This window comes from Sorex fumeus, unplaced genomic scaffold (genome assembly GCF_029834395.1).
Source record: "Sorex fumeus unplaced genomic scaffold, SorFum_2.1 ptg000086l, whole genome shotgun sequence".
Taxonomy (NCBI): Eukaryota; Metazoa; Chordata; class Mammalia; order Eulipotyphla; family Soricidae; genus Sorex; species Sorex fumeus.
Window position 1 is genome coordinate 11,842,190 of NW_026606143.1, and position 27,385 is coordinate 11,869,574.

Consider the following 27,385-nt stretch of genomic DNA (forward strand, 5'->3'; position numbering starts at 1 on the left):
CAGAGCATTCACTGCGGCACTTTAAAGCTCAGAGTGAAGACTCTACTTTCAGGGGTTTTCAGAGTTCACTACAGAAAAGTTTCTCTGACTGTGTAGAGCCCCTGGCACCACAAGGAGAGGCCAAAGTATCCTCTCCTGAGGGGGAAGCTGCTTCTAGGTGTTGCTTTTGCAACTATCTTTTCTCACTGAAAATCATTCTTACCTTCCCTTGGGAGGGAGAGGAGAAGATGCAATCTGAGTAGCTTCATGAAGGGGAAAATAAAGAGCTCTGAGCAAAGATTGTATTAGAGCTCTAAGAATACTCAAGAACCATGTTAGAAACTGGGAAACAGAACAGCCTGGCCGGAGTACAACCCTTTCATGTTTCACTCCATTCTCAATGCTGAAAACCCACAGTCAGGGAAAGGGCCAATGAGACTAGAGGCGGGACAGGAGAGCCTTGAGGATGCCCAGCGTGGCCCAACCACTCCACCCCTGCAGAGGAACTCTGCTAACACTTCATGTCTGATACAAGGTCCTATTAGCCAAAACTTAAATGGAACGTTGGAACTGAATAAAACCTAAGTTAAACGATCTAGAAGAAATCGGAAGAGGGACAAAATTAATGAATGCCAAATAAAGCTGAACTACTGCCAAGGTAAAGAAAACAGAACCCAGAGCCAGGGAGACAGAGCTAAGGGCTGGAGCTCATGTTGTCTGTGAAGAGCCCTGAGCACTCTGGGGTTCTGGCCGGGGGCAGCTCCGAGGAGCACTGGGTGTGAGCCAAGTCCAGGAGGAAAAAGGAAAGACTCCTGGGAAATCAGTCACCTAGACCTCGAGGTTCCAGAGCCAGGAGCACTGTGGCAGGCTGATTCAAGTGTGAGTAGTGGGGTTTCTTATCAGGGTACCCAGACTGGGAGGGTAGTTTAGGCAAAAGCACATTTAAGTCACATGAATTTGGAGGAAAAAATAAAACTCCTTTCATGTTTCACAACAGAAAGGTGTATACACTTCGCTATGCACACAACAGAGAGAATTGTAAATTGGGCTAGCATAATAGTAGGGTGCTTGCCTGGGTTTAGTCCCAGCACCCTGTTTAGTCCCTGAGACTCATCAGGAGTGACTCCTGAGCACAGAGCCTAGGAACTGCTGACCATTTCCTGATGTGGCCCCAAACCAACCCCTCCCATAAAAAAAACACTAAACAAACAGTGTAACTAACAACAGGAAAAGGTTTGGGATACCTCTGAAATCTCTCTTCTCCATCTCTCCACTCGAATCAGCTTTTTTTCCTTCTTTCCCCCTTCTCCCCCTTCTCCAAAAGAGGCCATGAGCAGAACGCCAGCCTGGGACAGTAAGCTCTTCAGTTGACTGTACAGGAGGTCCAGCAGGGACTGCACAACCTTGGGGTTCAGCCTGTCTGCATACATCACCATGGTGATGGCCAGGCTCTAGTCAATAATGAGTGACTATGACAGTCTCCTTAAGTCATTGTTCAACAAACATTTTTCAAGTGCTTGCTGGGTGTGTGACACCAGGTTGGAGAGTGCAGACATATAGAGATGAGTAGTTGTTTAAAGTGAGGTATGTAGTAAATGTCTGTTTTACCTGGAAAAGCTGATTATGGTTATATATTTGTGGCCTACACTATTTTTATTTTTGGGCCACACCCGGTGGTTCTTAGGGTTTACTCCTAGCTCTGAGATCAGGAATAATTCCTGGTGGGCTCAAGGATCATTCTTGGTGGGCTTCGGGGACCATAAGGGATGCAGGGATCAAACCTGGGTCAGCTGCATGCAAGGTGTGTGCCCTATCCTCTGTACTATTGCTCTAGCCTTGTGACCCAAACTATTTGCTTTTTAGCAACCAATCTGCCATTATTCTTTTCTAGCTGGATGACATTTTTATTAGGGTATCTATTGTGTTTAGCTCCAGGTGCTTAGCCAGTTTAGTCATTCCTATCATTTCTTCCCACATATTCAGTTCTTAGCCTTTGCTACAGCTAAGGTCAACTTTGTGGTCTCATTTTGATTAACAGGGAAATTCCCTGGAAAAGAAGCCTTTTCTATAGCTTTGGTTTAATAATAAACCAAATTAGATGGATGAATATGACTGCTGTCTACCTTTTTAAAATTTTTGGTTTTATAATATTTATGTAAGGTCTGGAGCTGTAGCAGCCATTTGCACCCAAAGATAATACACATGTGGATGACAAGCCAATGTTTAAAAAATGAGGGAGGAGAGAAAGAGATGCTGAGGTTTGTGGAAACTATTGTGTATCTTTATGGACAATCAGGACTATCTCAAAACACTTGACATGAGAGGCAAAATTATTCTCCTTTGAAAAAGTCATAGTTCTTGGGCCAGAGAAACAGTACAGGAAGTTAAGACTCTTGCTTTGCCGGTTTGATCTCTAATACTTCCGGAGTGATCTTGAGCACAGAGTCAGGATTGTGTACTGAGTACAGACCCAAAACCACGCTCCAATAAAAGTCAGTCTCTGGTGGTGGTGGTGATTAAGGTACAGTAACTTTGTATACAGAAAGCATAAAAGAGAAATACTATTGCAACAATAATGCATCAATCAACTATAATAAAATAGAAAAGATGTTGCTGATCAGTATGTTACCAAAAGGTATAACACTGGCTAGTCAAAACTGCTAACTGAACATCGTTGCTAGCATTCCTTGTAACACAACCTTGGTTTATATTACCAGTGTTTCACAGAAGCCCCTAGCTCTGGAGCTCTTTAAAGTATTACTGACATCCTGAGTGGAGATTCAAAGCCAGTTTTCAGTTCTGAATGCACTCGCATGGTTGTGATTGATTTTCCTTGTTAAACGTTTTTCTGGCGCCCCAAGACAAAGTTTGAAAAACACGCTGACTGTCACCTTAGCTATCATTGCTATGAGTGGTTTCCCTACTTCCTCCATTTACTCTGTTCTAGCTCTGGGACAATGGACACTCTCCAACCTGCGAGCACAACAGTATCTTCAAATGCTCAGAGATGATTTGGGAAGACAGAGAAGAGGCCTGTGGGAGCTTAGCAACAAGTGCTGTGAAGCAATTATCATCTTTTCCAGGAACTGCTGTCACCTCAACTTAAGGGACTGTAGTATGTACTACCTACCCTGTCACTTTAGAAAGCTAGTTACAAAAATGGTCCTAGAAGAACAATATCTTAACAATTTATGACACTTTAAAGCTTAATAACTCTTTCACCTAGATATTTGTGACAGAACAAGCTGAGAGGATTTCTTTTGCCATGTGCTATGACATGGGCCTATGAAATTGATGGGTGCCCTGAAGGTCATACAGCAGGGAATGACGGCAGAGTTTCTTTGAATTTCTTAAATCTTTTTTTTCTTTTTAATACTTTAAAATATTTTAACAAGTGTGCTCCTTGGGGCTAAGTGAAGCAATATGATCTAGTGTGGGTTTGGTCAGGAGTGGTACCTGTCAGTGTGCAAAATGAAGCCCAAATCTACTGAGGTAGTAGGTGGCTAGACTTGGGTGACTATGGAAATTTAGAATTTCTGGCTCTGTCATTCTATGTTTCTGAGCAAGTGATTTAATGCCTTGGCTTCACTGTTCTCATCTCTAAAATGAGGTAGTTGACTGAGTAACTTCCCATGCCTTTCTGGGTCATGATTTATCAATATGTATAGAACTTTTATTCCTCCCCTCATTCATTTAGATAATGTGGGAAATATAATATGTAATCATGCCCAATATAGTTTTGCGGTATTGATACTGTGTGTCATTTTCCACGCTTTCAGGTACTTTCAGGGGAAAATGATGCTGGTTTGTTTTTCTAGTTTTGGGGGTTATTTTTCTTTTTTTTTCAGAAATAGTATAAGTCAAGAATCTTTATAAAATCATTCTAAAGACTCATTCTATTTAAATCTAATGTTTAGAAAGGAGATCTGGGAGTCTAGGGAGATAATATAGTGGCCAACTAAAGCTCAATCCCTGGAATCTCATATGCACTCCCCCCAAGTCCTTCTAGGAGTGATCCGTGAGTATAGGTGATATGCCCCAAAAATCAAAAAGGGAAGATTTGGCGTGATCTGGACATGATGGTACGTTAAAGGGAACCACCATCACCCCCTGATTCAGGATCAGGCAGGAATGGTAACTGCAAGAGTCACTGTGGTTGGTTTCAATCTTCAATTTACATCAAGGGGAAAAAGAAGGAATAGAAAAGCTCAGGAGAAGCTTCTCTTACTCTGTGGCTGAAGAAAAGGGGGAGTAAAACAGCACCTTTACTCTGTAAAGAATAAGAAGCTTCCTAAAGTCTCCTCCTTAGAGTTGTTTTAGTAAATTCCAAGTAGTCCTTAGAGTTGAGTTTCCATAAATTGCAAGTACAATGGTGAGTAATTGCAAATAACAAATTGCAATAGTTAAAATACTATTCTTCTATTCCATTCAAATGAATACAGTTAGGAGGCTTCTTCCAGGTCCATAGAAGAGCCAGGTGAGCAACAGGGTTATGTAACCAGTGCTAAGCAAAAAAGTATTTTTAAGTTAGTAACTAAAGCCCTTCTCTCACACAAAAGTTTATTTGCTAAATGTTTATTGTGCTCTACGATGGCTCACAAGGAGAATATCAGAGGACAAAAGAAAAACCCATTGTGGAATTTAGTCTTGAGTTTTACTCTGATAAACTCATATCATGCTCCAAATATTATCACCCACATATGTCTTATTGAGTTATCCTCTGTACTTTCTTTTTTATGTTAATGGCAAGGTTTTCATGAAGAAATCAATATAAGTAAATTGTTAGCCTCATCTCACCTTGCCTGGGGAAAGGTGAACAGAGGAAACCAATTCACAGGCTTCAATGTTCAACTGAGGGTAATTTCACCAGAATTGTAAGGACAGACATAGAAAAGAAATGGCCAGCTGGCTAACTGCTATAACACAAAATACTTGATAACATTTAAAAACAAAAGAACTACTGTAAACCATGACTTCAGGGAAGGTAGGACCAGATATTCAAATTTTTAAAACCTTCACTCTTGATGCTGAGACACATATTACTTTAAATAACTTAGCATTGTAAGTCAAGCACTATTTAGTATTGCAAATAGCACAGGTTTTGGAATAGGGAAGTAAGCTTAATCTTACATGGTTCACATAGCTTTGTTATATTTACTGCTGGTCACAGACTAGAGTCTTAATAATACACTTAATAGCAGGAAGTCTCCTTTTCAATTTATTTCATTAGTTTTAAAACAAAATACTACTGACTATTCAGCACTTTAAAATAAACATAAGCATGCATTCCCATTATACTGAGAGTTTATTATGCTCATGTTTAATATGTAAATATGCAGTGAATTATTAGGCTCATGTTTAATATGTAGTGAATTACAAAGAAGGATTTATGGAATAAATTCTAACTACCCTGTAAATGAACTCAAAATTTAGCTTGCTACATGTGTGACATTATATATATGCATATATCTATATAGTGAAAGATATATCATTTAGAATTCTGCTACATCAGTGTCCAAGGGAAATAAGTTCACATGTCCATTTGCATATTCATGTCCAAATCAACTTTATTTATAAGAGTTAAAAGAGAGACATATCGTAAATATTCATCAACAGGAAATGAATTCTGGGAATATCCAAGTGATCAGAAGAGTGGCTATCTCCCTGCTGTGTCACGGATATAGGCTAGTGAGGGAAAGTGGTAATAATTGGGATAAAGGTACTTTCTGCGATGAAGGAAAAGTCTTATTTCTTAAATTGGGTAGTGGATATATGAGTCACCTAACACAATTATTGAACTATGTATTTTAGATTTGTATTTTTTATTATTTAAAAACCAGATTTATCATTAGTTTTTAATACTATAGAATTTCAGGGGTATATTTTACCATCTCTATATGTATGGTATTCTGTGCTATCCCATCAGCTAAAGGAGCTCTATACCTATTCTTCCGACCCACTCCCTTGAATTCTTTTGTTTAATATTTTTTGCCAAACCAGGCAATGCACAGGGGCAATTCCTGTCTCTGAATTCAGGAATTACTTCTGACAGTGCTGGGGTGACCATACAAGATGCCTGAGATTGAACCAGGGTTGGCTGTGTGCAAGTGCAAGTGCCCTACCCACTGTACAATCTCTCCAGCTCTAGAATTCTCTTATTTCAAAATCAAATTAACAGTAGGGACCAGAGTAATAGTACAACAAGTGGGGCACTTGCCTTGCACGGGGCCGATCCGGTTTCTATCCCCAACACCACATATGTTCCCTGTGCTTCTTCAGGAGTGATCCCTGAGTGCAGAGCCAGGACTAAGCCCTGAGCACAGCTGGGTGTGCACTCTCCAAAAAAAAGTTAATTAACAGTGTATTTAACAAATGGTTTAGATGTTTGCTGATAGATTTTTTCTGAATGTCAAGGTTCTTTGAATATAAGATGTCAACTTAACTAGCTATACTGAACGACCTTCTTAAATCCTCATTGATATAGCAAAAGTGTGCCCTCTTCTGGGCAGATGAAGTACAGAAAAAAATAGCACATAATAGTCTGGGGTGAAGACGCTCTAGGTGAAGGCTTAGAGACCAGAATAGAGAGACTGGATTTTACTTCATTTTCCTTTTTGGCCAGGTGCCCTTGTACAGACAATAACCCTGCCAATCACACAGGGCTGTTCATCTCTCGAGAAGAAAGCTGGAATCAGAGGGGAGTCAGACCAATGAAGGTACTGGTACCAGTGAAGGCAGTCTGCTTTTGACATTTACTTACTTTCTTACTTTCTTACATTTACTTACTTTCTTACTTTCTATGGACCCATTTCCTCTACTTCCTTATAGCTTAAGGGGACCTTCAACCATAACACACAGAGTCTCTGAAGTTCACCGTGTTCCTCGGTGTTAGCCAACACTGCAGGATCACCTAGAAACTCAGTTTCAAATTACAGATGAATCTGATTGGCTCAGCGGCAGTCAGATGTGTTTAACACCCACCCCCACTTACATTTACATGAATGTCAGATGAAGAGGTGGGACCAAACAGTTCAATATGGCTACAAAGATTTATCCAAGGGAAAGTAGGGCAGTGTTTCACAGAGGGCATTTCAGTGGCTCAATCAAATAGATTGAAAGGTTATTTTTCTCATAAGTCAAAATGTCTGGGAGGCAGCCGCTGATAGTTTAGTGGCTGTAGTGTTAGAGCCAGGATGTTGCCATCCCCTCTTGCTTCCCTCAGGCCCACAGGTACACGATGGCTACTATAATCCCAGAAAACATGTTTGCCATCTAGGTAGGAAGAAACAAGGAAGGGAAGCAGCTGTATCCATTCATGGCTTCCCAAATGGCTTCCCCAGTAGACTTTCATGGACATGCCATTAGCTAGCACTGTTTGACATGGTCACTCTCTCAGTTGGAAAATCAAGTAATCATCTGAGAAAACTGCTATGCCAACCAAAATTAGGATTCCATTAGTAAAGACAATGTGGAAAATGGATGTCTCATAAGCAGCATATAGTGTCAGTCACTCCCCTGAATTGGAGGAATCCAAATCTCAGGAACATTTATGCTAGCCATTCACAACTGTGTCTGAACACAGGTGATGGAAAACACACTTAATTCCTTTTCTTTTTTAATTCATTGCCCTCAGCAACACACTAAGTCACTACATGTTCAATTTTGCACTTCACCACCTAGGATCCTTCGGCTAGGATTTGCATTCTATTTCAAAAGCTGTCATGGAGGTAATTGGTTAAGGCAGGCTTATTGGCTTCCCACATAACTATAGAACCTCTATACAAATGACTTTTCTATACTGAAAAACAATATAGGTTTGTAGGAAGCATGATTAAAAGAGTTCTGCTTTCTCTACCTATACTGCTGCTTCAGAAGCAATCTCAAAGATAATGATTTCAGTATACACAAATAGATATGATTCCATTTTAAATGTGTTCCTTAGTGTGAAACAGGTGCAAAAGATGAAGGGGAAATGTTTGAGTAGCAACCGCAGGCAGTCTTCACCTTTAAAAGGAATAAGCAGAACTAGATGGCTTCTAAGCATCCCTCCATGCCAGATATTATGCTTTCTAAATGGACTGCAATCACAGTCTCTCCAAATCACAAGGGACATTTCCAAAAATTGAGTCCAGATTAGTGTTACTTTTCAAACAGGAGACGATGAATTCTATGAGAAGAACAATGCCTTAGAAAAGGACAGAACATACTCACCTGCAGGAGAAACAGAGAAATTCAAATATCCCAGATTTTCACTGATGAAAGTGTGTTAAGGCACAAGTAGCATTGATTTTCAGGTTTAAATACTTATATATCATATACACATTTAATGGAAAAACGTGAGGGAATCAGGTTAATGTGGAGAGTATCTTTTTTAGTTATTTGTTAACAGAACATATTATGTTCACATTATGTTTTATATGTTAATGCCAATCTTCCAAGTCAATCTTTTTTTTTTCTGCTCATACTCTAACTTTTAAACATAAAGAAAAGAACATGCTTTGGGGATTCATTTGTAAACCAACAAGCAAAAGACTTCTAAAATGTTTTATGTTGGAAATTGTATTAACTTCCGGCAAGTCCTTGGGCAAATAAATCTCTTCTGCTGTTTAGAGCTCAGTTTTCTCATGCATGAAATGGAGACATTCAAGGACCTTAAAAATATTTTTCTTGCTCTAAATTCCCAGGTTTCTATTCTCTGCCAAAGAATTTTATTCATGGTCACTCTCTCAGTTTGCTCTGTAGCATACCTGGATTTTATATCTCTTCTTTTAATTCTGTGGTATTACTCAGTATTTTGATGATTAAAATTTCCTTTAAATTAATTTTCACTTAAGGTTTTAAAAATGTATTGAAGTATAATTAGCTTACAACTTTATATAGGTTTCATGTGTGCAGCCTTATAAATCTGTATCTGATTTTTATAAATTGCTAGTATGGAATTTCTTGATGTTGTAAAACTTCCAATATGATTTACCTTTATTCTTTGTTAACTTTTCTGCTACACTTGCCTTAACCTTGTTTTTAGAAAGTAAGTACTTGGAGTATAATAAGATAAAGGCTTAACACCCCTTTATTCAGAAATACATCAGTGTATTTCCTATAATAACTATAGCCTCTTACCTATCTCCAGTATAATAATCAAAATCAGGAAATTTAACACTGATATAGCTAATGTTATTATCTAATCAACAGTTCATGGTTAAGTTTTTGTAAAAATTCTAAGAACAACCCTTAAATGTATTTTTCCTTTGTTACAGGATCCATCCAGATTCGTGTACTGCACTTAGTTGTCATGTCCTTTAGTATTTTTTAAACTATAATATAAGACCCCCACTTTTCTTTGTCTTTATTGACTTTGACATGTATTTGATGAGTGTCACTGTCACTGTCACTGTCCTCCCGTTGTTCATCGATTTGCTCGAGCGGGCCCAGTAATGTCTCCATTGGAGACTTTGTTGTTACTGTGTTTGGCATATCGAATGCCTCATGGGTAGCTTGCCAGGCTCTGCCGTGTGGGCGAGATATGGCAATTTATTTTATAGGCTGCTCCTTAATTTGGATGTGTATCATGTTTTACTTTTGATCATCTTCAAATTATGGATTTGGGACAGGACTATCACAGAAATGATGCCACTGTCCTTGCAGAACATTCCATTGGGAGCAACATAACATTTTTTGGGGGGGTCACATCCAGTGATGCTCAGGGGTTACTCCTGGCTCTACACTCAGTAATTAATCCTGGTGGTGCTCAGGGGACCATATGGGATACTGGGGATCGAACCTGGGTGGGCCATGTGCAAGGCAAATGCCCTACCTGCTGTACTATCACTCTGGTCCTGTGACATGACATTTGATCCATATCTGTGCAACCCTTTTAAAAGTAAGCTACATCAAGTTGAATATCTACCATCTTTTTAAAAAAGTATAATTCATTTAAGGCTTTAGTGGCTGATGATCTAAAGGATTTTTAACATGTCCTCAACAGTAAGGTGTGTCATCTTTTACACTGGGAAGGACTTCCTGCAGGTGAGTTTCACAGCTGCAGCTAGGAAACACCATTTTGGGCAATGGTAGAAATGAATATGGTAAAGCTACTCCACATATATTGGAATCAGTATATTGTGGCATTGTGCTTCACTTTCTAAATTATCACAGAAAGGAAACTTTTGGTCAAGCAAATTAGAACTCACTACGATACTTTATTAAGGGTTCAGAGAGATAGCTCAATAGGGTGAGTTCACGTTTTGCTTGCAGGTGGCCTGGGTTAAATATGCAGCATTGTATGGCCCCCATAATATCACCCAGAGCCACTGCATGTCACAAAACCGGGATCATCCACTGAGCATTACCAGCGTGGTCCCCAAACAAACCAATACTAAAAACCTTACTAAGGTCATTTAGATTTCAAAAGATGGGGGGGGGGGGGAGGGAGGGATTTGGCACAATGCCAAGTCAGGAAAAGGGGAAACTCCATAAACATTGCTTTAAGCAATGAATAAAGACTTTATTTTCAAAACCACATTAAAATAACATTTTGAGAGCCCTGAAAACATGTGTCCCAAAAAAAGCTGTCTCTCTCTGGCAGGAGACTTGGTGGCTTTGTGTCAAACCTCACCTTTTCTATAGAAAATTATAGTCTACCTACACAACAAACCTGGTGATTCAGACTAATTTCCTTTTATCAAGCACCTATAAATAGGCCTGTCACAGTCTTCCCATAATACTCCCAGATGTTCTAAAACTAGAAGGTTAGAATTGAAGTAACAAGGGCATTACTCACAGGAAACAAGAACCTGCTTAGTATTAACAATTCACATTCCTGGCAAATTCTTTAAAATCAGTGGTTTTTTTGTAAGGCTGTTTTGAAAAGGCAAGAAATGCCGGTTAGTTTAATGCTCTCTGGCAAGTAAATTTAGGACATGGCAGCAGAAATACTATGTGAAAAGCAGTCTGGCAATGCAGCAAATCGTTGATTACATTTGCTTTCAATTAAAGGGAAAGGATCTTAGTCTTGAGAGGAAAAAAAAATTGTACACCGTTTTGCTCCACCAGGGGGAGACAGTGAAATAATCTAAAACAGCCCTCAAATAGAGTTGTTTTAGTTTGCATCTCCCTCATAATTAGTGATGTAGAGCATGTTTTTCATGTGCCTTTCGTCCATTTTTATTTTTTGAAAAAGTTTCTGTTCATTTCTTCTCTCTTGATGGGGTTGGATTTTTCCTTGTAAAATTCTATAAGATTATATAAGATACATATAAGATATGTAAGATATGTAAGGGGTTAATATCTTGGATATTAACCCCTTATCAAATGGTTAGCAGGTAAATATTTTTTCTAATCTGTGGGCTGTCTTTTTATCTTTGTCACTATTTCTTCTGAGGTTCAGAAGCTTCTTAGTCTAATGTAGTTCCAGTTGTTTATCTTTGCTTCCACTTGCTTTGTTAGTGGTTTTCATAATCATTGAAGATGCCTTCATCTCATGCCACAGAGACTGACACATATCAAAAAGAACAAGAACAGTCAGTGCAGGTGCATATGCGGGGAGAAAGTGGGGGCAATGCCAACTGTTTCAGCCTTTCTGAAAAACAATTTTATGGACATTCCTCATAAAAACTAGAAATTGAACTTCCATATGACCCAGCAATACTGCTTCTGGGAACATATCCCTGGCACCCAGAAACATACTGCAGAAAAGCCATCTGCACTTCTATGTTCACTACAGCACTAGTCACAATAATCAGAATCTGTAAACAAACAGTGCCCGAGAACAGATAACTGAATGAAGAAGCAATGGTACATCCACACAATGGAATACTATGCAGCCATCAGGAAAAATAAAGTCATGAAATTTGCTTATAAATGAATGGACCTGAAGAGTATCATGCTGAGTGAAATGAGTCAGAGGGACAGACATAGAATAATTGGAATAATTTGTGGGATATAATAAAACATCACTTGATCACTTGACATCCCGTTATTCATTGATTTGCTTGAGCAGGCACCAGTAACATCTCCATTCATCCCTGTCGCGTTTCAGTGTAGCCCAATGGAGTCTGCTCATTCTAGGAACACAAAGAGCCTCAAACCAATTGTTTAGGGTCTTGAGGAAGAACTGACCATTTCATAGGTGGGTGGCTATGCAATCTTTTGACGTCCTGTGGAAACCAGTCGGTAATGGCTCTAGCCCAGCGGTCATCTCCAAATCTCATTACATGTCCAGCCCATCTTATTTTCGATGCCTTGGCAAATGAGACAGCATCCCTGATTCTTGATTGTTGATGGAGATCAGAACTCCGGATTCCTTCTCTCACGTGAGTGAAGCGTGATACTCCAAGCATAGCTCTTTCAATTCCTCTTTTGGAGACCTGAATAGCATTCTCATCCTGTTTTCGTAGGGCCCAGGTCTCTGAGGTGTAGTTATTGCAGGAATAATGGTGAAATCAAAGAGATGTGCCTGGAACCGGAGGTTCTTTGTCCTCTTAGCTATTACTTTGACACTCTTTAAGGCGTTCCAAGCCGCTCTCTTCCTCCTGCACAACTCAGGTGTCAGGTCATTTGTCATGTTGACTTTTCGAAATAGGTACACATGACTGTTGCATTCGGAGATGTTCATTCTGTTGAGAGTGAATGGAACGTCAGGAACGAGACTGTTTCTCATAAACATTGTCTTCGTGAGATTCAGCTGTAGTCTGACCTTTCCACACTCATGGTCAAAGTTGGCCAGCATTTTTGCCGCTTGGCTAATGTTTGGTGTTATGAGAATGATGTCATCAGTGAAGTGGAAGTGGTGTAGTTGCCGACCGTCTGTCTTCACTCTCATACCTTCCCATTCCAGTCGTCACAAGACGTTAGTGAGGGTGGCACTGAAGATTTTTGGTGAAATGGTATCACCCTGCCGAACCCCTCTCTTGACATTGATGATCACTTCTTTGTAGAATGGTGAGATCCCGGTAGTAAATCCATAATACAGCTTATGGAGGATCCTGATGTATTGAGTTTATTGAGTTTGAATGCCCTGTTTGGCTAGGGTGACCAGTTCAGTCTCAACAGAATCAAAGGCCTTCTTTAAATCCACAAACGTTAGACAGAGTGACATCTTGAACTCCTGAGGAACCTCAATGAGCCTGGTTATTGTGTGGATAGGGTCGATCATTCTGAATCCTTTCCGGAACTCAGATTGCTTGCATGGTTGTCCTTCATCTAGTGTTCTGTCAATCCTATTCAAGATGACTTGAATGAACAGCTTGCAGACGACAGACAACAGGCAAACGAGGAATAGTTGCCAATGTTGTGGATGTCTCCCTTCTTTTACAACAGTATAGTCCTGCTGGTTTTCCATTGGGACGAAATCTTGCATTCAGACAAGTAGCATGTGAAGAGCCAAGCCAATGTATTGATGAGTACTGACGGCAGGTTCTTCAGGTTTCAGGTCTGACCTTGTCCGGGCCAGGTGCTGTTTGCCTTTTTACCGACGAAATGGCATGTCAGATTTTGGAAGGGAGAACACTGGGAACGACATATCCATCCTGCAGAATTTGATATGTGGGCAGGTGGACGTGGCTATAGAAGAGATCTGAGTAGAATAAATGGATAATTTTCTCCATTACCCTTCTGGAAGATGTGACAGATCCATCAGGATGTCGGAGGGCAGTCATCTTGGTCTTGTAGTTGGCGAAGGACAGGTGGGTGTTGTGAATGCTTTTCCTGGATTCTGCCACATCTGCCAGCACCGCTGCTCTTCTCTGTTTGAGGTCTTCCTTGATCACTTCTCTGCAATGTTTTGTGAGCTCGGACTTTCGCTTGTGGTTGCCTGAGGCTTGCATCAAGCCACTTTGGCGATTGAGCTTGAGAGTTTTCAAAGACAGGCCTCTTTTTGTGGCCATCTCTCTCTCTCTGCATTCCTTGGACAATCATGGAGGTGCTGAACCAGTCGATTGTATTTCTCGTCAATGTTGTCAATGAGGGCATTTTTCCATGCTGCCGCAATAGTGCCAAAAAGCTCCCAGTTGGTGGTCGTTCTGGGAATTCTCTTCTTAAACTTTGCGGCCCTTTCTCCCCACTCCATGAAGTAGAATTTTGCATGAAGAAGATGGTAGTCCGATCCCATTTGGAATTTTGGGACAACAGTGACATTGGTCAGGCAAAACTGTCGATTGAATATGATGTGGTCAATTTCACTGTGGAACCATCCACCGGGAGACTCCCATGTCCAACGTTTAGATTCGGCCTTCTGGAATTGTGAGTTACCATGGATTGTCTTGGTCGACATGATGAACTCAGTCTCTCACCATGTTTGTTCCATGCTAGGTCATTGGTCCTGACTGGGATTTCTTCGGCTGATCTTCTCGGTCCTATCTTGGCATTAAAATCACCAGCAATGATCTTGTAGAAGGTGTGGTTTTCTTTATAGATCTTCTTCAGTTCCGTGTAGAACTTCTTAATTTCTCCTTCATCATAATTGGATATTGGTGCGTAGACAATGAAGATAGAAACTGCCGGCAGTGAGCCACATCTATTCAAGTGTAATTGTTCAATTCTGGTTGTTAGGCATTCGAATGAATCAATTCTTATGGCCAAGTTAGTGTTGACAAGGACACCAACACTACCGATGCCTCTTTTGTCGCATGTTCTGAAGAACAGTTCTTCTCCAGTGTCAAAAACAGCATGATGTGATTTATGCCTTCTCGTTTTGGTCAAACCAATGGTGTTGTACTTTATCTTTCGCACTTGTACCTTCAGGTCCTCGATGCATGTATCTGATGCCAGTGTACGTGCATTGAATGTACAGACAGTCATTTTTTTCCTTCTTCATTTTGGCAGCCTAGTTCGACCTTGAAATTTTATCAGCCTCTCATTCCTCATCATTCTTAAGGCTGCTGTATTGGTGGCTCTTTCAGGGTCAGGGGAATGAGACCCATTGTATTTACTGGTTTTGGCATATTGAATATGCCACAGATAGCTTGCCAGGCTCTGTCGTGTGGGCGGGATATTCTCGGTAGCTTGCCAGGCTCTCCGAGAGGGATAGAGGCTTTTAATAATACATAGTAGGAGACTAATTCTTAAGGACAGTATAAACAAAGACCAGGAGGTCTGGCTCACAAATGGAAGCTTGCTATGAGTGGTGGAGAGGGCAGGACAGTTAAGGTAGAAGTCCACTATGACAGTGATAGCTGGAAGTGATCATTCTGGACAAGAACTGAGTGCTGGAAGTAGGTAAAGGGATAAACATGATAACCTTTCTGTACCTGTATTGCAAACCATAATGCCCAAAAGGAAACAGAAAAAGAGAGAGGGAAATAGAAAGAGGGAGAAAGAGAGAGAAGTTTCTGCCACAGAGGCAGGCTGACAGGGTGTGTGTGGAGGGAAACTGGGGACATTGGTGGTGGGAAACGTACACTGGTGAAGGGAAGGGTATTGGAACATTGTATAACTGAAACTCAATAGTGAACACATTTGTAACTGTATCTAATGGTGATTCAATAAAAAAATTAATAAAGAAGAGGAAAAATAATACCAGAGTTCTTACTCTCTTCTCAGAGTGGATTAAGGCCTATTTGCAAAATGCTACCTGACTATATTGAAGCATGAAAATATGACAGTGTATAAATTGGTTTGCCTCCTCCCTCAGCGAGCCTTCCTCTCGGTGACTTCTTCATCTACATATCAAGTTCATGGAATGTAGAAGCCTTAAGCAGATTTTTCAGGTTGGTTTTGGCCTGAAATGCCTGGAATGAGGTTACCCCCACCCTGAAGCCTAATTGCCTTGCCTCTCAATAACTTGTACTTCCTTAGCAAGAAAACTCAGTATTTGAAATTGTCAGTGACTGAGATTTGAGATTCTTTGTTACAAAGCAATTTTGACTAACATAAAATCACTGAAATAAAATCATTGTGGGTGATTTTAATGCCAAGATAGGACCGAGAAGATCAGCTGAAGAACTTCACATCGGGACCCATGGCCTAGAATGTAACGAACAGGATGAGAGACTGTCTGAGTTCATCATGTCGACCAAGACCATTCATGGTAACTCACAGTTCCAGAAGGCAGAATCTAAACGATGGACATGGGAGTCTCCCGGTGGACGATTCCACAACGAAATAGACCACATCATATTCAATCGACGGTTTTGCCTGACTGATGTCGCTGTTGTCCCAAAATTTCGAATGGGATCGGACCACCGTCTCTTTCGTGCAAAATTCTACTTCACAGAGCAGGGAGAAAGGGCTGCAAAGTTCAAAAAGAGAACTCCCAGAATGACCACCAACTGGGAACTCTTTGGTACTATTGCGGCAACATGGGAAGATGCCATTGTTGAAAACATTGACGAGGAATACGATTGACTGGTTCAGCACCTCCATGAATGTGCGAGGAACGCCAAGAGAGAGATAGCCACAAAAAATCGCCTATCTTCGAAAACTCTTGAGCTAATTCGCCAGCGTGGTTTGGCGCATGCCTCAGGCAACCGCAAGCTAACGTCCGAGCTCACAAAGCAGTGCAGAGATGCGATCAAGGAAGACCTCAAAGAGAGAAGAGCAGAAGTACTGGTAGATGCGGCAGAAGCTGGGAAAAGTATTCGTAACGCCCGCCTGTCCTTTGCCAACTATATGACCAAGATGACTGCCCTCCGACGTCCTGATGGATCCATCACATCCTCCAGAACGGCAATGGAGAAGATTATCCATGACTTCTCCTCAAATCTCTTCGATAGCCATGTCCACTTGCCGACATACCAAATTCCACAGGATGGATATGTCGTTTCCAACGTTCTCCCTTCCGAAATCCGACATGCCATTTCGTCGGTAAAGAAACAAACAGCACCCGGCCCAGACAAGGTCAGACCTGAACACCTGAAGAACCTGCCGTCAGTACTCATCAATACACTGCCTCGGCTCTTCACTCACTACCTGTCTGAATGCAAGGTTCCATCCCAATGGAAAACCAGCAGGACCGTACTACTGTTCAAGAAAGGAGACATCCATGACATTGGCAACTATCGCCCGATCTGTCTATTGTCTGTCATCTACAAGTTGTTCACTCGAGTCATCCTAAATAGGATTGGCAGAACACTAGATGAAGGACAACCATGCGAGCAAGCAGGGTTCTGCAAAGGATTCAGCACCATCGACCATATCCACACAATAACCAAGTTCATTGAGGTTTCTCGGGAGTTCAAGATGCCGCTCTGTTTAATGTTCATTGATTTAAAGAAGGCCTTTGATTCTGTTGAGACGGAAGTGGTCATTGAAGCCCTAGCCAATCAGGGCATTCAAGCCCAATACATCAGGATCCTCCGTGAGCTGTATTGCGGATTCACTACCAGGATCTCACCATTCTACAAGGAAGTGATCGTTGATGTCAAGAGAGGGGTGCGGCAGGGTGATACCATTTCACTGAAACTCTTCAGTGCCACCCTCGAGAACATCATGCGACGACTGGAATGGGAAGGAATGGGAGTGAAGATAGATGGTCGGCAACTACACCACCTCCGCTTTGCTGATGACATTGTTTTAATAACAACAAACATCAGCCAAGCGGCACAAATGCTGGCCAACTTTGACTGTGAGTGTGGAAAGGTAGGACTACAGCTGAATCTTACGAAGACAATGTTTATGAGAAACAGCGTTGTTCCTGACGCCCCATTCGCTCTCAATGGAACGACCATCTCCGAATGCAACAGCTATGTGTACCTAGGTCGAGAGGTCAACATGACAAATGACCTGGCACCCGAGCTGTGCAGGAGGAAGAGAGCGGCTTGGAACGCCTTCAAGAACGTCGAAGAAATAGCTAAGAGGACGAAGAACCTCCGGCTCCGGGCACATCTCTTTGATTCCACTGTTCTTCCTGCATTAACATATGCCTCAGAGACCTGGGCCCTATGCAAACAAGATGAGAACGCTATTCAGGTCTCCCAAAGAAGAATAGAAAGAGCTATGCTTGGAATATCACGTTTCACTCAAATGAGAGAAAGAATCCGGAGTTCTGACATCCGTCGACGATCAAGAATCAGGGACGCTGTCTCATTTGCCAAGGTGTCGAAAATCAGATGGGCTGGTCACGTAATGAGATTTAAAGACGACCACTGGACTAGAGCTGTTACTGATTGGATTCCACGGGATGTCAAAAGACCGCGTGGCCGCCCACCTACCAGATGGTCAGACTTCTTCGTCAAGATCATGAACGATCGGTTTGAGGCCCTTCATGTTCCCGGAGCGAACAGATGCCATTGGGCTACACTAGCACGCGACAGGGACAAATGGAGACGTTACTGGCGCCCGCTCGAGCAAATCGATGACTAACGGGAAGTTACGTGATTAAGTGATAAGTGAACTCTGAAATACACTGAGACTCAACTAGCAGGTGATAATTGTGAAGTTTTGAGAAGTGATTTGCTCAAATAGGAAAGTAACTTCCCAGGGACATCCAGCAGAGTTTTCCTGATGTTTCCTTTGCCAAAACCATGCAATATGACTACCTACTGTTGCAAGTAACTGGTGTTAGGAGACTCTACTGTGGGGACTAGATTCTACTGTCATAGAAGATAAAAGATTGTTGAATAGTCATTCAACAGTGTCTCTCATTTTAATGCTATCAAACCCTGAAACCCATGATCTTTACCAGAATTGTACTGATCTTACTATGCTGAGCTCTATCAGATAGCTAGAGGCTATTTCATTTTTAAGTGTTTACTATATGACTGGCATGAGCATTTATTGATAAAGTCCTCAAAAACTTTGTAAGGTAAGTATTATTATCCTTCCCATTTAAAAGATGGAGGAAATCAGGCATGGGAGCATGAAAACAGGACTCTAGAAAAGTCTTGACCAAAACCAACCTCTCAGTGGGAAGTATCAGGCTTCAAAGGTCTAAGCTCTATAACTTTCCAGCTAGCTAAGTTACATTTGGTGCTTCCACCTACTTCTCTATCTCTCAATTTCCTAAGCTCTGTACCAGTGAAATTAATGCTTGCTCTGTACAACCCACAGCCTTATTGTGATGATCAAATGCACTGTGTACTTAGTGAATGGTTAAATCAACAAAGCTCTTTGCAAATGGGACTAGGCGGCATTACTGTTCCCTAGAACCTCAGTTGGCAGTTGACACGAAGGACAGTTGACACAATTGGCTTAGGACTGCCAACTGAAGGAGCACAGGTATCTTTTTCATTACTCTCTTGTAACACTGCATTTTATTGTAATGCTCTGCTTGGGTTTCTGACTTTCCCACTAGACTGAGTTTATCAAGGACAAGGGTCAGAATTTGTCTCTAACTCCACGGAAGTTTGCTCCATAACTGCACTTTGAATTGTCAGTTACTACACTACAGCCATAGGCAGTGGCCAGCAGAGAGCAGTAGAGACCCCTATCATAGACCTATTCCACTGCAAGCCAGACTTTTATGTCTCTTCAACTTGACCTTGTGAGCACAATGTTTTCACATCTCCTCTTGCATTTGCCATGAGAAGAACACCCTCTAGGTACTGATGACCCAAGGAGGATGAGGACACACATGATGCCAACCTAAACCCACATAGATCTGCACTCTGGGTGAGAAAAAAGAGAAATATTTGTGTTGTAAGTCACTGAGATTTAGGGGTGTTTATTTTGCATTCAAAAATAACAGTTGGGGGATGGAGCAATAGTACAGCAGATAGGGCACATGCCTTTCATATGCCTGACCCAGATTTGATCTTGAGCACTCCATATAGTACACTGAGCCTTTTCAGGAGTGATCCCTGAGTGCAGAGCCAGGACTAACCCTCAAGCACTGCCAGGTGTGCCCCCCAAACAAAAAAATAAGGAAGGAAGGAAGGAAGGAAGGAAGGAAGGAAGGAAGGAAGGAGAGAGGGAGGGAGGGAGGGAGGGAGGGAGGGAGGGAGGGAAGAGAGAAGGGAGGGAGGGAGGAAGGGAGGGAAGAAAGGAAGGGGGGAAAGAGGGAGGGAGGGAGGGAGGGAAAAGAAAAGAAGGAAGGAGGGAAAGAGGGAAGGAGGGAGGAGGGAGGGAGGGAAGGGAGCGGGGATGAGAGGGAGGGAGGGAGGGAGGGAGGGAAGGGGGGAAGGAAGAAAAGAAGTAGGGAGGGAGGAAGCAGGGAGGGAGGGAGGGAGAGCGGGAAGGAGGAAGGAAGGAAGGAAGGAAGGAAGGAAGGAAGGAAGGAAGGAAAGAAGGAAGGAAGGAAGGAAGGAAATAATGGTTTGAGGCTCACTTACCCTATCTGGCTGTCAGTTTCAGACTGAAAACTAATGGAGAGGCAAGTTTCAATTTGTAGCTATCCAGGGTGTCTGCACGTTGAACTTCAGGGTAGTTACCATAGCCATAGAATCTTCTAGGAAATCGCCTCTCCTCAGTGTTATGAGATTGATTAAAAATACTTTAGGTTTTTCTCCACTCAGATATCATTTAAAGGTTAACATATCTAACATGAAATGCCAGAAAGGTGCTAGATGTGAGCTAACACACTTGCTGGGCTATAAAAAGCCCTTGGTATTATGAGGTAGAAGAAATGAAAGATATGGATGAGTTTGACTCCTTATCCACCACTGTTAACTGAACCACTGTTGTCCAACTGATGGTATATTAGTAAAGACTGTTATGACTGCTTATGCCTCACACACATAAGTTCACAAAATCTTTTGAAAGTTGGTAAGAAGACCAAAGAAAATATAAGATGTGGGTAATCATACTCTGACCATAGCTGGTATAAAAAAAGTGACAGGTACTAGGTATATAATAACTAATAAAAGAATTTGGTCTCTGTTTCCATGAAACCAGAATGACATAAGTGGTATAATTATTGCAGTAATTTAGTATGATAAAGTAATTTTCAGAGGTGAAAATATAAAAATATTTTTAAAAGTAATCACTAAAGGTATAGGAGAGAAATGGTGTTGTGTTAGAAAAATATATAATTGATATCAATATTTTAATTTTACAAATTAATCTGAGAGTAACAATTCAAAGGAAAATGGAAAAGGACAGGAACAAGAAATTTGCATATAGTGATATGCAAAATACCTGATATGCATGCAAAGATTATCTCCATTCTAATTAATGCTAATTAAAATGAGATACCATTTTTAATCTGACAGAGGGACAGAAACGGGTAAGTAAAATTTAGAACAGGCAACTTGTGGAGAAACAGGCACTCTTACACACTATTGATGCAAACTGTAAGTAGGGGCTCTCTCTTTGGAAGCAATTTAGAAACACAGATCCAAAATTGTCATAGCTATTCTAACAAATATTTCTTTCAGGGAGTACAAAGATGGATATGTAATATACTGCTGCATTATCAAAAAATGGCAAAAGCCTAGAAACAACTAATCTGCCCGCTAATAATTAAGTGAAATTAAGTGAAATGCTGTACCATCCACACAATGGATATCCATAGCACTGAATATATTATTCAGCCATGAAAAGCATAAAGTAGATATATTTGTATAGATATGGAAAATTCTCCAAGAAACATGGTAAAAATTTTTTTAATGGACTGGATAAGAGGATTTATAGAATGTCCCATCACACATGCATGCTTGTGGATATGTTTAAAACATTCCTAAGAAGATTTATAGGAAACACAACATTGCTTGCTTACAGGGATGAGAACTAGAGACCAGAATCTGACATAAGAGGCAGGCATACCTCTCATTTAATATAATCTTTCAGTGCACTTGTATGTTTTACCAAGTGCATGCAATGCTTTAAAAGCAAACATCTTGTTGATAATATAATAAATTGAAAAGTCCCTAAAGGCATACAGGAAAACAAACAAAATCAAACCTAACAGCTATCCTGTTAGCCTCAAAAAATCAATGTGTTTAAAAGGCTAACTTTTTTTTTAAACAATGATCTACTGATTAGACTGTGAAAGGTTGAATTTTCAAGGACTATTGAGTTTTGTTCAGTAGACAGAGAATGACCTGAAAAGCAAACTAATGACAGTTTTTCGCTTGGTAAGGGAGGTAAGTTATTTACATAACTCTGAGGACACAGGAAAGATATGTCGGCATTATCTTCATGGTTCATCTTCTACTGCAGAGGATGAAGGACAGGACCCTCTAGCTATGCTTATAGTATGACTTGTCCAGGAGAATTAAAGTGTTTCTGAGGCACTGAGCCATTATGAAATTTCAAAGCATCACTTCTGTCAAATTAGAGGGGAAAAAACCCATGACCTTCATTCACTCTTTAAAATGCAGTGGAATTAAGTGTATTGGGTTTCCATGGAGCAAAATGCAGAGAAGCTGCATTCTCAAGGAAGAACTCAAGTGTACCTGGTCAAGGAAACTGCACTTAATGCAAAAACAAAAACAAAAACCACCTGTCTATCAAAAGGTGCCATTTCTATGGTCCAATGAACATCCTTGCTATACATCAATCACCGAAGAGATGTTGAGTGCATTTTTTATATCCTCAAAAGGAGTGAAGGAAAAATAGTGCAGCTAGATGTAATATGGTCATGCCAGGAATTTACAGTTTGATTGTGAGTATACAGAATTAGGCTTTAATTGACACAGTACTAGAGACAAAGAACATTGGCAGTTGGAAAAGGGAGAAGCTGAATACAGCTTCACTCTAGATTTGGGGCATAAGTGGTGTCTAAAGTAAGAGTAGTCACATGGATAAAATGACTTGAGCAAAGGCTTATTCGTAGATAACCAGCAAATTGACAGCATAAATACAGTGGAATCATACTGTGTTGAGAAGGAAAGAGAGAATATTCGAGCTGAACGGAGAAGCTCAATTTGCAGCAGGCTTGGAAGCTATGTCAAAATGTGAAAACCATGTATTTACAAATTTCTGTTCTACCAGATAAAAATATATGACCAGTAGAAGAGGAAAAGAAGGAGGGTCCTGATTCTTGTGGCTAAATATTTTGAGAAGCATTAGGTTACAGACGCCTCTCTCGGAAAGCCCAGCAAGCTACTGAGAGTATCTAGCCCGCATGATGTATTCGATATGCCAAACACAGTAACAACAAGTCTCACAATGGAGACATTACTGGGCCTGCTCGAGCAAATCGATGAACAACGGAAGGACAGTGCAGTGCTAGGTTACAGAGGGTTTTCAATGTAGGATTTTTCATTGCAGTATGAATCTCTAAGAATGGTTAGAGCCCGCAAAGAAAATATCTGGCAGAATGTCCTTCTTTTTGTACAACCTCCAAAATTATCACATCTATGTTTAGAAAAATACAAAGAAAGAAACAGGAAACCCATACTAATTCCAGACAAAGAAGTAAAATAAGAATTTGCACAAGGCCTGTAAACTGTGGAATATAAAATGGGCTAAAGTATTGACATCAAAATCCTGGGGGAAGGGGATAAGTTGCATCCACACCAACACAGCTTTTTCCACATCAGGCTTCCAAGTGCCTCCATATCCTTGGAATATGGTGGTAATTTATTGTTAGAACACTTGGAATTCAAGGTCAACAATTTCAAGTGATAAAATCGGAAAGACTGGACATAGTTCTACAGTCCAAACTTCTCTTTTAACAAGTGAATCTTTTTTTTCTTTTTTATGTTTTTTAAATTTTTTTTTTGCTTTTTAGGTCACACCTGGCGATGCACAGGGGTTACTCCTGGCTCATGCACTCAGGAATTACTTCTGGCAGTGCTTGGGGACCATATGGGATGCTGGGAATTGAACTCGGGTCGGCTGTGAGCAAGGCAAATGCCCTATCCACTATGCTTTCACTCCAGCCTTCAAGTGAATCTTTTTTGAAACAAAGAAAAACATTTTATTAAAATTGTCAAGAAGATATAATTCTCAAGTGAACTGAGAAAAATGAGGATAGTAAAATATAAAATATCATTCATTTATGGTGATTCAAAGTCATTATTGGTCTCTTTATTTAGAAAACTACCCTTAAGGCTTTATTTAAATAAAAGTGAAAACATCTGCAATGGATTGCCATCATGCACTATCACTTAATTCCCACCATAAATATAACTTCCAAGCAGTATTTCCTTTAGCAGAGGTGTTTTGTGAAACTTAATGCATACAGATAAAGACTATAGAATTGATGTCCTTCAGAATCTACCAAGTACCATGAATTTACTTGTCAGGAAATAGTATTTGTGTGTTCGAAAATGCTGTGTCCATGTTGAATCTGAAAAACCAATAAAAGACACAGTGAAAGACCACAAAGTATATATAATTGAACAAGAAGAACTACACAAATACTGCACACCCTGTTGGTGCTGCACAGACTGCCTGAGGAGAAAAATAATGGAGGAAAAGGGGCAAGAGTGCTTGTTACTGAGAGATCCAAATCCAGATTGGTCCAATCTAGAAAGGATGAAACTGTGTATAAAGATATTCACCTGGATTTAAATAAGATGGAGAGGCTGATGTGACAGAAATAAGGGTATAATCTGTGGGATCTGTGTTAAGAAGTTGTGAGCTAAGAGCCTGAAGCCATTTACCCAGGTTTTGGAGTCATTCTAGAGTATCTGGGGAGAGCACATGCTATGGCAAGTGTCTCTCATATTGGCAAAGAGGTTCCTATAAGTTCCAAGGGGTTCGATATTAAAGAATAAATTCAAATGACTGTTCTAGAGACAAGATCTCACACCAGTTCTTTTTAAAATTGTTATTAGTGAAACACCATGAGGTACAGTTGTAGACTTACAAAGTTTTGTGCTTGGGTTTCAGTTACACAATGATTGAGTATCCATCCCTCCACCAGTGCCCATTCTCCACCACCACGGATCCCAGTATCCCTCCCACCCCCCATCCCCCCCATCCCACCCTGTCTCTGTGGCAGGGCATTCCATTTTGTTCTCTCTCTCCTTTTGGGTGCTGTGGTTTGCAAAAGAGGCATTGAGTGGCAATCATGTCCGGTCTATAGTCTACTTTCAGTATTCATCTCCCATCTCACACCAGTTCTTTTTTTTAATATTTTAAAATTTTATTTATTTATTTTTTATTATTAGAGAAACACCATGAGGTACAGTTGTAGATTTACAATTTTTTGTGCTTGGGTTTCTATTATACAATGATCAAATACCCATTCCTCCACCAGTGCCCATTTTCCGCCACCATGGATAATATCCCTCCCACCCCCATCCCTCCCATCTCACCCTGCCTCTGTGGCAGGGCAATCCCTTGTGTTCTCTCTCTCCTTTTGGGTGTTGTGGTCTGCAAAAGAGGCTTTGAGTGGCAAACATGTTCAGTCCATAGTCTACTTTCAACATGCATCTCCCCTCCTAGGAGGATCCTCCAAACACCCTTTATTTGGTGCTCCCTTCTCGATCTGAGCTGCCCTTTCCCCTAGAATGCCCGGCTGGCCTCTAAGCTATGGAGTAATCCTCCTGGTGCTGATCTCAGCTATTCTTGAGTATTAATCTCATATTTTGTTACTTTATATTCCCCAGATGAATGCAGTCTTTCTATGTCTATCCCTCTCTTTCTGACTCATTTCGCTTAGCATGATACTTTCCATGTTGTACCACTTGTATATAAATTTCATGACTTCATCTTTTCTAATAGCTACATAGTACTCCATTGTGTAGATGTACCAAAATTTCTTTAACCAGTCATCTGTTCTTGGGCATTCAGGTTTCTTCCAGTTTCTGGCTATTGTAAACAGTGCTGCAATGAACAAACAAGTGCAGATGTCACTTTGACTATACATTTTTGCTCTCTGGGATATATTCCCAGGAGTGGTATTGCTGGGTCAAATGGGAGCTCAATTTCTAATTTTTTGAGAATCGTCCATACTGTTTTCCAGAAGGGCTGAACCAGTCGACATTCCCACCAACAGTGAAGGAGTGTCCCTTTCTCGCCACATCCGCACCAGCATCGGTTGCTTTTGTTCTTTTGGATGTGGGCCAGTCTCTGAGCTCACACCGGTTCTTAACTGTTCTTATCACTGGTCTGACAATACTAAGGAACTGGTGGGATTCTCCAGGTCACTCCAAGAGTTTAGCCTATTTCCAACTTCCTTGCTGCAATGAGAAGATAGCTATAGGAACGCTATGATTTCTGGTTTTCAAAGAGGAACTATCAGCAATTAAGAACTGCATGGGTATGGAAGAGTGGCACCTCAAGTTCAGAGACTCAGAGGTCTTTATAACTTCTTGGTAACTTGCCTCAGTTCTGTATCACTATATGGACCCTGGACCAAACCCTCACTTCCCCAGACCTGACGTAAACTTCAAAAATTAAATTCATTCAGTCAATCACAGGCCTGAGTATCAGTTTCCTTTTTGACCTAGCTTTTGGTACTCAAGTCATACTCCTGGCTCGGTGCTCAGGGATCACTCCTGACAGACTCAAGGTGCTGTATATGGTGCCAAGGGATTGAAACTGGTTCAGCCATTTGTAATGCAAGTGTCCTTCATGCTGCACTGATGCCCCTCTTTTTCTTCTTTGAGATTCCTACCTCCAAAAGTCAAGTGATACCCAAACCTACATGTGTGCCCCCTTGGTGGTAGTTGGCTTCTCATGCTTGAAAGCTGGTAACTCATGTACATTTTGCCTCGGAAATTCGGAGACTTCAAGACTCTTTTAATTCACCTTAAAAGTGGGTATTAGGGGTCAAAGAGATAGTACAGCAGGTAGGGCACCTGCCTTGCATGCAGCCGACCCGGGTACAATCCCCAGCACCATATATGGTACCCTGAACCTTGTTAGCAATGATCCCTGAATACAGAATGAGTAAGCCCTGAGCACTGGGAAAGGGGGGCAAAGTTTTTTTTTTTTAAAAAATGTGTCTTAGAAGTATAGAATTCCAGAAAGCACCAACTATTTAATAATGATGAGTACTTCAAAGCATGAGAAACTAGAAGAACAGATAAGGAGGAATCCAAGCTATGTCACCTGAAGATTTGTTTACCTGCTTTTCTGGATGTGTCATCATTTTATGCCTTTCTGTACTTGTTCCAGGGTTCTCTCCTTAACTAAATCCTAAAGGAACAAGAACATACTTTTTTTGGGTCACATTTATTTTATTTTATTTTTTTAATTTTTATTAGTGAAACACCATGAGGTACAGTTGTAGACTTATAAATTTTTGTGCTTGGGTTTCAGATATACAATGATCGAATATCCATCCCTCCACCAGTGCCCATTCTCCACCACCACGGGTCCCAGTATCCCTCCCACCCCCCCTTCCCCCCCATCCCACCCTGCCTCTGTTCTCTCTCTCCTTTTGAGTGCTGTGGTTTGCAAAAGAGGCATTGAGTGGCAATCATGTTCTGTCTATAGTCGACTCTCATCACACATCTCCCATCCTGGGAGGAACCTCCCAACACCCTTTATTTGGTGCTCCCTTCTCTATCTGAGCTGTCTTTTCCCCTAGCATGTGCAGCTGGCCTCAAAGTCATGGAATAATACTCCTGGTACTTATCTCGGCTATTCTTGGGTGTTAATCTCATATTTTGATACTTTATGTTTCCCAGAT

At 40.9% G+C, this 27,385-nt stretch overlaps 1 protein-coding gene and 1 non-coding gene across 2 annotated transcripts in view; one reads left to right on the top strand and one right to left on the bottom strand.

Annotated features, from left to right (window-relative positions):
* Nucleotides 1-27,385, bottom strand: part of LANCL3 (LanC like family member 3) — a 142,102-nt gene that overhangs the window by 35,687 nt on the left and 79,030 nt on the right. The window lies entirely within an intron of this gene.
* LOC130039476 (small nucleolar RNA U3) lies at nucleotides 37-243 on the top strand. Its single transcript, XR_008794896.1, has one exon. It is a non-coding gene; the product is annotated as a small nucleolar RNA U3 (small nucleolar RNA).